Below are 14,195 nucleotides of genomic sequence, written 5' to 3'. Positions count from 1 at the left end.
CCCAACATGTCCAGAAGTTAAAAGAAAAGAACAGTTAAAATGTCTGCTTTTCTAAAGTGAAATTTGATGAACAGCATGAAGGTCTTATACTTTAGGACTGGTAGAGTAATAAAGCACCTGATTAGCACACATGAGGTCCTGAGTTCAAACCCCAGTGCCACCAAAAGTAATTCAGTCATTCTTCTAAGATTAGGTATTCATGGTGTCTCTGGTACTGGGGATAATGTAGTGAGAAAAACTTGGGCCCATCCCTGAGCTCTGAAGATTATAGAAAAAAAAAACAAATATATGAGAGTCCAAAGCAAAGGGGTGGGTGCAGGACAGCTCACTGGACAAAGACCCTGTAGCAGAAAAAAAGCACAAAATAGTGACAGGGAATGAAAGACCACCATGGTGGAGCATAAAGAGCATCAAGTGAGCAAGATTAAGCCCATCCCTGCTCTCTGGAGTTTATGGGAAGAACATGAATCTCTGAGAATCCAAAGTAAAAGAATGGGTGCAGAACTAGCTGGACAAAGGCAACAAGTCCTGCAAAGAGAAAGAACACAGCACTGTGCCAGGGAATTCTGGACCACCGTGGGTGAAGCATAGAGAGTAGAAAGGAGAAAGACTTGGGGTGAAAGGAGGCTGCAGGGCAAGACCACTGTGGGATTAGTCAACTGTAACCATGAGTTTTAGATTGCTTTGAGCAGTAGCAGTCATAGGCAACACTGAGAGGTTTTAAGCAGAGTGTAGGATCTGGGAGTGGCATACACTAACACACTTTTGGAAAGGTCTCTGGCTTTAGTATAGAGAAAGGATTAGAGATGGGCGGGAAGCTCAGGCCAGTGAAACAGAAAGTACTTGGTTTACAAGCTCCATCTGGCCTGCAGAATACCAGGCCCTGCTGCAGGCAGAGCAGAGGCAGAAAGGCCTGATCCCACTCCAGCAGCCCGTTGTTGTCTTTTCTCATCCACATTTTCCCCTGTCCAGTGCTGATTTGGAGAGAGCCTTTTCTCTCTTTTCTTCTTACTCTCAGTGCTAAAGTCCGATAGAAAAACCTTGACTTTCTAAATAGAGATCTGCATTCACAGGGGAAAAAAGATAACATACAACAAACCTCATTCCCACAATTTTAAACTTTTTAACTTAAAAATTCTAAACAAATTCTTAACAGAAACATTGTTTTTCCAGCAGGAAAGCCAGGCAATCACTGAGTGTATTAACAGTCAGGCTTCTGCTCTTCACAGTGACAATCTCTAGAGTGTTCATAGTCTCCATTTTAGGGACCAGTGTGAAATCTATTACATTTGACTCTAAACATACTGTGGTGTGAGGAGTGTGCAGAATTCATGAGAGTAGTGGTAAGTTCTCCACAATGTCTTCATAGCCTGAGTTTTTAAAACAAAAATTGGGTAAGAGACTGACATTGCCAAATCAAACATTCCTTCCCTTTTAACTCTGAGGCTAAATGCTAAGTTTTATAGTTTCATAATTAGATAATATCTTATTAAAGTGAATCAATTATAGCAGATAACTTCTTAGATTCCAGTTCTCTATCAACATAGTAAAAATGTCTATACTCCCCAAAGTAATCTACATGTTTAATGCAATTCCCATCAAAATTCCAATGACATTCATTAAAGAGATTGAAAAATCTACTGTGAAATTTATATGGAAACACAAGAGGCCACGAATAGCCAAGGCAATACTCAGTCAAAAGAACAATGCAGGAGGTATCACAATACCTGACTTCAAACTATATTACAAAGCAATAACAATAAAAACAGCATGGTACTGGCACAAAAACAGACATGAAGACCAGTGGAACAGAATAGAAGATCCAGATATGAAGCCACACAACTATAAGCAACTTATCTTTGACAAAGGAGCTAAAAATATACGATGGAGAAATAGCAGCCTCTTCAACAAAAACTGCTGGGAAAACTGGTTAGCAGTCTGCAAAAAACTGAAACTAGATCCATGTATATCACCCTATACCAAGATTAACTCAAAATGGATCAAGGATCTTAATATCAGACCCAAACTCTTAAGTTGATACAAGAAAGAGTAGGAAATACTCTGGAGTTAGTAGGTATAGGTAAGAACTTTCTCAATGAAACCCCAGCAGCACAGCAACTAAGAGATAGCATAGATAAATGGGACCTCATAAAACTAAAAAGCTTCTGTTCATCAAAAGAAATGGTCTCTAAACTGAAGAGAACACCCACAGAGTGGGAGAAAATATTTGCCAATTATACATCAGACAAAGGACTGATAACCAGAATATACAGGGAACTTAAAAAACTAAATTCTCCCAAAACTAATGAACCAATAAAGAAATGGGCATGTGAACTAAACAGAACTTTCTCAAAAGAAGAAATTCAAATGGCCAGAAAACACATGAAAAAATGCTCACCATCTCTAGCAATAAAGGAAATGCAAATTAAAACCACACTAAGATTCCACCTCACCCCTGTTAGAATAGCCATCATCAGCAACACCACCAACAACAGGTGTTGGCGAGGATGCGGGGAAAAAGGAACCCTCTTACACTGTTGGTGGGAATGTAGACTAGTACAACCACTCTGGAAAAAAATTTGGAGGCTACTTAAAAAGCTGGACATCGATCTACCATTTGATCTAGCAATACCACTCTTGGGGATATACCCAAAAGACTGTTACTCCAGAGGCACCTGCACATCCATGTTTATTGCGGCACTATTCACAATAGCCAAGTTATGGAAACAGCCAAGATGCCCCAGCACTGACGAATGGATTAAGAAAATGTGGTATCTATACACAATGGAATTTTATGCAGCCATGAAGAAGAACGAAATGTTATCATTCGCTGGTAAATGGATGGAATTGGAGAACATCATTCTGAGTGAGGTTAGCCTGGCTCAAAAAACCAAAAATCGTATGTTCTCCCTCATATGTGGACATTAGATCAAGGGCAAACACAACAAGGGGATTGGACTATGAGCACATGATAAAAGCGAGAGCACACAAGGGAGGGATGAGGATAGGTAAGACACCTAAAAAACTAGCTAGCATTTGTTGCCCTTAATGCAGAGAAACTAAAGCAGATACCTTAAAGCAACTGAGGCCAATAGGAAAAGGGGAACAGGTACTAGAGAAAAGGTTAGATCAAGAAGAATTAACCTAGAAGGTAACACCCACGCACAGGAAATCAATGTGAGTCAATGCCCTGTATAGCTATCCTTATCTCAACCAGCAAAAACTCTTGTTCCTTCCTATTATTGCTGATACTCTCTCTACAACAAAATTAGAAATAAGGGCAAAATAGTTTCTGCTGGGTATTGGGTGGGGGAGAGGGAGGGGGCGGAGTGGGTGGTAAGGGAGGGGGTGGGGGCAGTGGGGAGAAATGAACCAATCCTTGTATGCACATATGAATAATAAAAGAAAAATGAAAGAAGAAAAAAAAAAAGATTCCAGTTCTCTGAATTATAAATTAGTTCTCATTATCTAATCTGATAAATCTTTAGCCAAAGGCTTTATTTAGATCACTCAATATATTTGTCAAGAAAATCTAGCCCAAAATAGAGCAAAATGGTTGAGCCACTGGAGACCTGCTTTCAGTTTCTAGGTTGTCATGGTAGTATACTACAAGCTTGTCAAACAAACATCTCCCTAGATTTCCCCAAGAGATTCTGGAAAATGTCACTTTAAAAGACTAATACAAAAATGTTTGATTGTTTATGAACTATATACTGGGTGCCAAGGAAGTATTTAACTGATTGGCCAATCAGGTATATCTGCCAATTGATCAGTCCTGAAAACACAGGCAAAGCAGTGACTAACAAGCATGACTTGATCACAGATCCACTGGCTCCTTTCATTCCCTATTTACCTCTCCAGGTATTCAGAACTCATCCTTTAACAAGCTGTGTTCTTTAACATTTAAGTGCGCATGATGTGTGTCTGCACTTCATGCATTTACCCGCCTTGAGAGCACACATTTCCTGCTTCCCAATCAGTCCTGGGTTCCATGGCCCTCAACTCTCGTGGGGCACAACTCTCTCGGAGCTCAGGACCTGTCTATTTTCCTACAACTACAGATTTCCTCTAGTCAGGATGCAGTACCTTCTTCTTAGACCCAGCCTAAATTGTTACAAAAGAGTAGCACTGTTCTCTAAATTCTGGTTAAATACAATGTTAATGTGTTGAACACACTACAGGCCTTTGCTACTCATTGGTCCATACTATCCCACTACTTAAGCCTGATTTCTCTCCCTTTCAGGCAAAACCCTACTATCCATTCTGTTCAGCTCATATTCACATTCTTTTGAAAGCCTTTTATCATGGCCCTCCTTGATGTGATGTACTCCTCTTTTAAGCCTTGCATCAACATTGTACCTTACCTGATGAGCACCTTACCTTGATGATGATCTTAATGAACATCTAAATTCCCTGCCACAAAATAAGTCATCGACCACACTGAGCTTTGATTTCCTCACTTGCAAATTTTCATAGGAATGCTATGAAGATTAGATCACTGTAGAAAATGTTTTACTTCTGCTTAGCACCCAAAAATGAAGGCAACTATGAGCATAATTTATATCTCTTACGGAAATATTGCTTGTATTTTGGTGTTTATGAATTCATCTTTGCCTCCTCCCTCATGTTCCACCCCTCTCCAACTGTGAGAAATGAGTAATTCACCTTCAGAAGCCCAAACTTAAGACAAGTGCTCAAAAAAGAATGTTTTGACAACATGTTACATACATCCTGACAACCATAGAAAAAAAAGCCATTAGTATGCTCCAAGACCTGAGGCTTGAGTCTTCTACTATAGACATGGATATTCTCATGGAAACATATCATAGGGTTCATCCTGACAAATACACACAGAGAAACCCCTAGGATTCTACATTTAGGCTAGCCCCAGTATCAGGGTCACACCACACAGCTTAGAGAAGATCCTTGGCACCTTTATATCTTGGAGGCCTGACTCAAGCACAGGACTGTTAGAGGGTAATATTGAGGGTTTAGAAGTCAATAGCATAGAAGTTTCAGGAAAGAGTCATGACCAAGTAACACATGGTCATGATAATTGCAAACAGTCACAACCTCCTCATCACAGTGAGACCAGAGAACCAGAGGAACAATGTTGTCAGAACAGTCAGACTTCCAGAAACTCTGTCCTGTCTGGATAAGAGATTTCTTGGCTATCCACAGTAGATGGAACCAGATGAAAATAGGGACAAAGATGACATTATCACTGAAGACAATGGAGTGCCACAGCAGATTCCAAAAGCTGTGCCTGATGCCAATAGCCTGGAATCTTTGACACAAATAGAACTCTGCTTTGAGACTGGGCAAATGGTTTTATTCCCTCTAATGAGGTGAGCTTAGCACATGTAACAAGTGGCACAGATACAGAGTCTAAAACACATGCTCCAGCTCAGAAACTCTTAGAAGAGGATAGGATCATCAGGCATCATGAAGCCATGGTTCACATGTGTTCTGAGTGAGGATGCCACAATGACTTGTAGATTTGGCTACTTATTAAAGTGTATTTACCTCTGAACCAGTGATGTGGAACAGGTAGGTGAAAAAAATCATACTCCAAGACTAAAATGTCATTAAAATAGTAGGGTGATCATTGTTAATATGGATTTTGGTGGCTCAGAAGTGAATTGAGGTCTAAAAGAGGAATTTACTAATAAAATCATGTGCTTTTGCTAGTTTTTCTACTGACAATTGGATGTGGGGACACATTCCCAGAACTGAGGGAGAGGAATGGATCATTTCTGTTGTAAGTGCTTGCATATTTAACCTGCTGTGTTAGAGCTCAGTTCTGTTTCCCTTTACCTATATTTTTTACATTCTGATGTGAAGAGGTCTGATTCTCTCTTGGTATACTGGAGACCTCACATGTTATATTCCCAAGGTTATAGTTGGGTTTTTTTCAATGTTGTTCTTGTGTTAATTGTAACAAGTTATTTTCTCAAATGCATTTTTTTCCCAGTTTCTAAGAAATCAAAACTGTGGGTCGTGTTTAGGAGTTGCTTCCCATGTTACATGAAATGGAGCTCCCTCCATGCCTGAGTTGTGACACACCCTACAACTTTCCAGTTAGATGACCTCCATGTGGGCATAGTTGACGCCTTCAAAGGCATCTCCACTGACTCTCCTTTCACTTTTTGTCCTCATTTTCCTTGGAAATCATTCCTTTTCTTGTTAGTGTGTTGTATTGGTGTGCTTTTACACTGTTTTGATGTATTGAAATAGTGTGAGCCATTTTGTATTAAAAAAGCACCCAAATTAATAAGAGATTTTATACACAGGACAAACTTGTGCACTTTTTATACCAAAAAAGGGGTTTTCCTTCATGGAATTTCTAGGAACACTGCCTACACTGCATGAAGTATGTAGTATTCACCTCTGACATGTAGAGATTATTAATTTTATGGGACTATTTATTATCTTTTAACGCATCCACTTAGGAAGACTGACCATAAGCTGCTTCTCCCTTGCCTGGTTTCACTGTGTGAAGTGCACAAGTGCTAGAGTTTGCATGTATGTAGAGACAGACTGTTATGAAAATGTTAAGTCCCTGTACCTTATGGAGTTACTTTTTAATTAATTTTATGGTGGGTCTAGTATGGATACCTGTATAATGATTGTGTGCTATAAGAACAGTGAAGATTCAAATGACTCCGTTTTGAAGGATGCTTTCTCTATATGGTAAACTATATGACGAAGTGGAATCTTGGTTGAATGCAGATCACTGGCCTCAGAGAACTTCGCTGTATTTTGTTCACAATACCACTAAACATTTTATCCTTAAACTCTTAACTGACTACACATCATGTAACATGATGTACTTCTAGTTGACTTCACCAAACTTCCTTTCATGTTTCACTACTCTGTTAAGGAATTCCAGCTTTAACATTCCGTAAGCCTTAGAAATTTGATTCTTGAATGGCAAGTTAATGATAGATGTAGAAGGTTTAGTCTCACTTATAATATAAGTGGTGCCGGGACTCAGTATTTTAAAAGTACTTTTACATATTACCTCTTTTTTAAAAATGTTTTGACATTGGACTTTCCTCTTGAGGAAAAATACTTCAGGGCTTGACTTTTGTACAAATTTTAACTGTAAAATACAAATTTATCTTGTGTCTATCCATGAAAATTGGAATTAAAGCTGTTAGTGCTTTTTATTTGAATTATCCTGTTAAGGATACATGTCAATGATATTTTCAACTAGGTCTCTGTCATTTAAATTATTGGTGAAATAATTTTTCAATAATAGATCTTTATTATACAATAAAGTGCCAATTCATTGGTAATCAAGAATCAATTACTTCAAGTGCATCTTATTAACAAAAAATAATAGTTAATCCTGTGTGAAATTTTATAGTATTAATGTCAAGCCTAACTGTGAATTTTGTCCCAAATCTCAAGTAAATGTATGATAATGCTCTCAAGCTGTCAACAAAATATATGTACTTTTGTGAACTATGAATTTTCTAATTAAATTTTACATGCTATAACATGATTTTTACATGAATGATACTTTGTTTAAATTAATGTACATTGTCATTAAATGAACTTTGATTTTAAAATCAAATTAGCTTTAGTTGTATATTAATTTTTACAAATAAAGATAGACTTAGGTAAAGATTAAAAAAAAAGAAGGTACTCAAGTGGAGAATATTCATTTGTTACTTAAAAAAGAAAAGTGATTTTCTAGAACTCTGTACTGTTCAATCCAGAGGGTATTAACTGTATATAGTCACCTTATTTAAATTTAAGTTAAATGTAAAATTATGTTCCTGAATCAGACTGACCACATTTCAAGTGTCCAATATCCACATATGGATAATGGCTAGCATTTTAGACAGCACAGGTTTAGAAAATTTCCATAATTGCAGAAGATCATATTAGGCAACATTGGTCTAAATGCTAAACACAGTGACTTACTACCCAGCAACAGCTCAAACCTCCAACTGCCCAAACCAATCCCCATCTGACTCTACACACTACAGACCAATGGGCTCACACATAGACTAATACCTAGAAAGGATACGTGATGCTTTGCGCTCCTCACTCAATGTGAACAGGGTAGATGATGCTGAACTCTATTCCATGGCTCCACCTTGTGCCCAACTTTTAATATTGCATATTCAAAATGAGAAAAATACTTGCTAACTACAATTCCACAGAAATCTATAGAGGAGGGAATATTGTGGGCTTACATAATGTAACTTAGACGCAATGGTTATTATCTCTCCATAACAAGGACTTATGGAACACACACTCAGATCTCTTAATGCTTTTTTCCTAGCTCATGGAAATAGTGAGCCAGGGATTTTCACCTAGGCATTTTTGCATTTGGCTACATCTTCCATACCATAATCACATAACTGTACCATGTAAACTATCAGCTCAATTCTACCAAAATCCACATAGTATTTTCACTAGATTAGGGAAGAGAGACTTGGAGGTGGAGAAAGGGTTTGCTCAAGGTCATACAACAGTAACATTAGGAGTGGAGAATCAAACCTAGGTATGACTAACTCAAAATGCCTGGCTCTTTTTTCTGTTTGCAGTTTAAGCCAGAACTTCTCTGGAGAGGAGGGGAGAGATTTGATCTATACCATCTTCTGAATCAAGAAAGGAGTAATCTAAAGCAAAATCCTTCAAGTCCAAAGGCAATCACATTCCTGAGGACAGGAAAGCTACTAGATGAGGGAGGATGTTTGTACCATCAGCACATTTCTTTGGCCAACATCCAGTCACTAAATAATAGCTGTGGTAGATGGGAAGACTAAATCTCTGAGGTTCAGAGAGTGTATGACTGATTTCAAGAGCACAGAAAATTAGAGACAGTCTTCCACTTAGTGAATTAGGACTTCAGACTTACAGAAGGTAACCCTGTCTCTAGGAGTTTCAGAGTAGTTCAGAGAAATAACCACAATGTTCCAGAGAGCTTGCAAAAGTTTCAGAGCCATAGATATTTGCAGATCTTCAGGGGTTGGGGGGAGGGAGAGAAAGAGAAAAGAGAGGGGGATTGGGAACATTACACTGAGCTTGAAAAACTTCAGTACAAGGTTAAAGATAGAGAAAAAGTCAGTTTTCTGACACATAGACTTCTGCACAGCAGGATTGTCTCCAAGACCATTTCACAGCTTGTTGTACAATGAACCAAGGGGTCCCTCAGTTACCTACACATGCTGTGTGTGGACGTATAGCTTCATATAAAGAATAAGATGGAACAGGAAGGATTGAATGAAGGGCAGTCACTCAGGGTCTGCCTCTCTGAGTGGAGGATGCTAGTGTTCTCTATTCCTCCCCCTTGAGGTAATCTCTTGTACTGCAGTTCTAAAAAGGACCTCTCTTCCTCAGATCCCCAGGGGTCTTAATTACCTGCTCTCCAAGTCAAGGTCTTATCACATAGTTCACACATGAATCTCTCTTGTCCCTATGTCACTTTAAATAGGACAGTTATCAACAGCATGAGCACTTCCTAGGGACCCTGCAGTACACAAACTGTTTTATATTCTATAACACTCACAGCAACTAAGCCTGTATCCTGAGACCCTGAGCCTAAACAAGTGAAATCACTTGCTTCAATAATAAAGTTAATAAGCTGAAGAGCTGTAATGCAAGCCTGTGTCTGTCTTACTTCAAATCTATGTTCTTTCCTCTATTTCAAACTCTAAGCTCTCAACTCAATTTCCTTAAGGAAAACGATCCAGTCTCTACCCTCTTTTTCTCAGTTTCAAAGGTCAGATACATAGTAGAAGTTGGTGAGTGCTGATGACTAAAAACTAATTGATGGTTGATTGATTGATCATTAACCAATTTCAGTGCCTCACTAGACTAAGTGACTGGCCGGAAAGCCATCCACAGATGAGTAAAATGGTTTTTCTTAAACCTATCACTGTGGTAAGGCCACTAAAAAACTGTCTTCCATTTGCTGCAGGCTACAAAGGTGAATTTCCCCGATTACATCAGAATACAGGGGAGCCTAAAGCCTACAGAAATGAGTAAACTTTCAGAGGTAATCCTTTAAGGAATGGAAGAGACATGTGAGCATCACAGTCTAACCAGAGCTCAGGGTCTTGGCTTCATGCAATGAAATCTATCAGAGCGAGCCTCAGGAGCCTTAGGAGGGCCAAATCTCTCTTGGTGACAGTTCTTCTTTCCAGTTGATGGGACACTAGTCCAGAAGCTCCTGACAGGCATCCAGGCTTTTTGATGCAGAATGAAGGCCAAATTATGGGCGTGGCAGGCAGTGGACACTTGTCAGGGTCAGAGCAGTGGAAGTCTGTGAAGGCAGAAAGTCTGTAATGTAAGCAGTGCAAGATAGAATATCAAATATGATTAGTAAAGTCTTTCTAAGGTCTTGAACTCAGCCCATCTCCTGTCACAGTTGAAATACTAGAACTGTAAAGAAGCTAAAATGGTGCCCTGAACACCTTGAAAGGGTTGTTGCCTGTCCTCTGGATTCAAAGAGCTGTATGAGCTTACAACTCCCACATCATGTATTATGCTATGCTGTAAGTGGTTACTTATGATCAGCCACTTCCCCAATCAGTGTCACTCTTAAGAGACATCAAGTCTCATTTGTCCAAGTTCCCAATGCACACAGAGTGAGCCTCCACTGACCACTTGTTGAAACAATTGTGAGGAAGGAGCACAGTCTCTGGCAACTCCAAGAAGCTCAAATAGCGGATGATAAAAAAGAAAAAAGAAACTAACCTTGCAGGTAGAAGTGTCCCCAGTTATGGTAGTGTGGATGGTGTGTATGCCTGAGTGCGTGTATGTGTGTGTGCCTGTCACACCTGTGCATATGCTGTGGTTCATCACCAAAACCTTCTTCCTAAGGTTCAAATATCCTAAGCTCCTGCATTTCTACTATCAGTCATCACCTACCTCCTCCTCTCTATGTCTCTGTGTGTTTTCATTTCATTTTTTGTTAAAGCATAACTAGCAAATAAAAACCATATATCTATATTAAAGTGGGATTATTTAATATAATATATATTATATTATTTCATATAATAAGTATGATTACCTCAAGTTGGTCAACACATTCATTACTTCTCATAGTTATCATTTTGTGTGTGTGATGAGAACACTTTGGTTCTGCTTTCTTATCAAATTTCAAGAATACAACAAGGTGTTATTAAGCATAGACACCATTCTGTACATTAAAACTCCATACTTTTTTCATCTTGCAACTGAATGTCTGTGTTCTCCTCCTGTCTTAAGGAACCTGTTTTCCCAGGTGTGTGGGAGCAAGGCTATGGCCACAGCAGGAACAGCATCTCACACTGAACTGTGTCTCCTTTCCCACCTCACCACGGGGCCATGGGAACTCTGAGGCCAGACCAAGTTCTTTCCTCCAGGACCATACTTTGCAGCAGGGATAAACACTGTCCCTCAGAAGACAAGGTCCAGTGGACAGGAGTTTTTAGGACCTCCCCAGCAACTTGACCTGGAGGTGGAGCCAGAGCTTATCCACAACTTACCTGTCAGAGCAACTATCAGAACCCATGCCAGAGCCTCACTCTATCTGGGAGCTGCTGCCCAGGAGTTTTAGGCTGAAAGACAAAACAAACTCTGCAGGTAGGTGTTGGTCATTTCTGTTACGGATATGTTTTCAGTGACTAGAGCATGTACCTGTCCCTCATCCTCCCTCTTTTTTCTATCCCTGAGTCTCTGTTACCATCTCTCATTCTTATCCTCCTACAAAATTCTTCTCTCCTTTGGGAATTAAGCATGTAGGCTGTCCATATGGGTCTCTTTCCTTCTCCAGGTGCAATCTAGACTTGGGAGCTCTCTGGTGACTGTGGAAGGGACACCATGAAGAAGAAAGTGAGTGCCCATTCTGGTCTTCCTAGCCTGTGTGTTTTCACCTCTAGCACCTGGTCTTGTTCCTCTCTCCATCTCCAGTGGGAGAGCCACTGCAAAATTGGGGTGCTGCTGGCATTATACTCTTGGGGAGTGGTGATCCTGGTGGTGTACACAGGCACAGCCTGGCATGGACATTTGCAATAAGTAGCTGAGGAGAATTATATGGATCTGTGTTTGGATTTGAACTTAACTGAACACAGCTTGTCAAAACTTAGCTTCTCCAGACCCTGAAGTCTCAGGGTTGCAACAGGATAGGGGCAGGGTAAGTGAGGGCTGGGGTGGCATAAGAGGGTCCAGGCAAGGTCTCTGGAACTGGAACCCAGATTCAGGGAGCCTCCTGTCCTCAGTCTAGCTATCTTGTGCTCTGCTCAGAGATTCCATGGTCAGAAGGGAAGGGACTGTGTCATAGAGTAACTTTTACTGACAGCCAAGCCTAAATTTAAAACCCAAACAAGTCACTGAATTTTTCTCATTAGCCAATGAATTTTACTCAGCTAATAATGGGAATAAAGCCAACTTCCAACTCAAATGGTTCATGTATCAATTGAGATCATATCTATGCTGTAACCTATCCAGTATTTCTGGCCCATACTTATAGTCTCTCCCTGTCTCTCATTGTTCTGGAAGAGGAAGTTGTTAGCAGGAAGCTTGCTAAAAGTGGCTTTTCAGGAAGGACTTGCAAGTAGCCCAGGTGGAGGCCAGCAGGAGGTAAACAGAACCTGCTCAAGATTATTCTTGGGGTGAGGGATGCCAGAAGAAGACAGAGGAATGTGCAGGCAGGAGCATGAAAGGAGCTTCACTTCCATATGAGAACTAATTTCATGGAGAGATGGAGGGCAGGGTTGAGGACCAATCTGTATTGTCAGCATCCAGTGTCCTGTGCTCCAGGCCTTCCCTATCAGAACTTTTTATCCTTGGCCCAAGGCTGCCACCTGACCTCTCTCTAGGGTGTAATGTCAGTTCTTGGCATCAGATCAAAGTGGAGGCTGTTTCATTCAGGTAATAAGCCTTTGTGAGCACTGGGAAGTGAGTAAGGGGAAGGACCACTCATGGGCAAGTGTGAGCATGGGGAGAGGAATCCCCTAGGTCAGCAAGTGTCTTCCTCAGTAAAAACAGCCAGAACCTCTTCTCTCCACCTAATCTGGTGCCTTTCTCTACCTGCACTATTGCACCAACCACCACTTCTTGTCCATTGCCCATGCTTGTCCCAAGAAGGAGTTCCTAAAATGTCACAGGCACCTCTTCCTTTCCCTGATTATTCCAGTCACTGGGGGCATGAATGTGAAAAACATAGCAAGCAACTTGAGGGCTCACATCTAAGGTAAACACACTGCATATCAACAGCTGCACTCAGAGAAATAAATGGAGACCAGTCTGGGTCTGTGTATGTTCCCAGGGTGGGGGTTAGAGAAGGCTTCTGAAGAAGGACCATGGTGGAGTACTCAGTGCCCACAAAGACCAAGAGCTGTAGGTGAGGGGGAGTATGGAACTCCAGGGAGTCCCACAGAGTACACTTCAGTGGTAAAGAAGAACAAAGATTGACCCAATCTGTGAGGGGCATGAGAGAAGGAAAAGGTTCCATTTGAGAAGGCTAGGCAGAAGAAGGTGTCCACGGACAGTATGACAGCTGGCAGAAAGTCTGCAAGTGGAGAGCTTAAGAATAGAGAGGCTTGTGTTCACCTGGGCCCTGGAAAATAAGTGAGGGGGAAAGGACAGGGCAGACACAGGGTGAAGAAGGTAGGTAGACAGGAGACATGAACTGTCCAAAGGGACTGGCATTTTGGGTGGTAACCCTGGATGACAAGATTGTGAAACTATTGGGATTCACTGGTTCCAGAGTTCTAAGCAGAACTCTGGTTTATAAGGTCCCAGCCAAAAGTCTAAGGGATACCCAGGCTGAGGATTACATAAGTAGGGGCCTGGCCTTCCATGTGCTGTGAACTGTAAGTGAAATAAGCTGCACTTGGGGAGAATAATTGCTAAAGTAATTTTTTTTCTGTAGTACTGGGGATTGAAGCCAGGGCCTCAGTCACGAGAGACAAACACTCCACCACTAAGCTATATCCCCAGCCCCCAAAAGCAAATTTCTTAAGCAACTTGTTCAATGGAGCAGACTTCTTTCTTTATCGCTATATTAACATTTAGGAAGTTCTCTGACTTTTCTGGTTAGAGTAAAGCCATAGAGATATTGCTATAATTTTTAAGTCTGAAAACACATCTCAATTAAGATATTATTCAGAAAATATTATTATATCTCTTCCTTAGATTATTCAACACTTCAGTCTTCACTGAAGTCCAGACTTTTCCCTTCAGGTCCT

General features: G+C 40.5%; 1 protein-coding gene and 1 pseudogene across 2 annotated transcripts in view; both read left to right on the top strand.

The window, feature by feature from the left end:
• Positions 1 to 390: 390 nt before the first annotated feature.
• On the top strand, positions 391 to 5,477 carry LOC141424883 (partitioning defective 6 homolog beta-like; annotated as a pseudogene).
• A 5,795-nt stretch (positions 5,478 to 11,272) lies between these two features.
• The window catches only part of Slc5a9 (solute carrier family 5 member 9), a 48,060-nt gene continuing 45,137 nt past the window's right edge, over positions 11,273 to 14,195 (top strand). Inside the window, exon 1 of one of the 2 annotated variants that reach the window (XM_074080193.1) lies at positions 11,273 to 11,589. The gene's annotated coding sequence lies outside the window, so the exon portion shown is untranslated. The remainder of the gene's footprint in view (positions 11,590 to 14,195) is intronic. The other variant, XM_074080194.1, reaches the window with a different exon arrangement.

This window comes from Castor canadensis, chromosome 7 (assembly GCF_047511655.1).
Source record: "Castor canadensis chromosome 7, mCasCan1.hap1v2, whole genome shotgun sequence".
Lineage (NCBI taxonomy): Eukaryota > Metazoa > Chordata > Mammalia > Rodentia > Castoridae > Castor > Castor canadensis.
The sequence above is the reverse complement of the archived record's forward strand: the minus strand, read 5'-3'. Positions and strand labels throughout refer to the sequence as shown.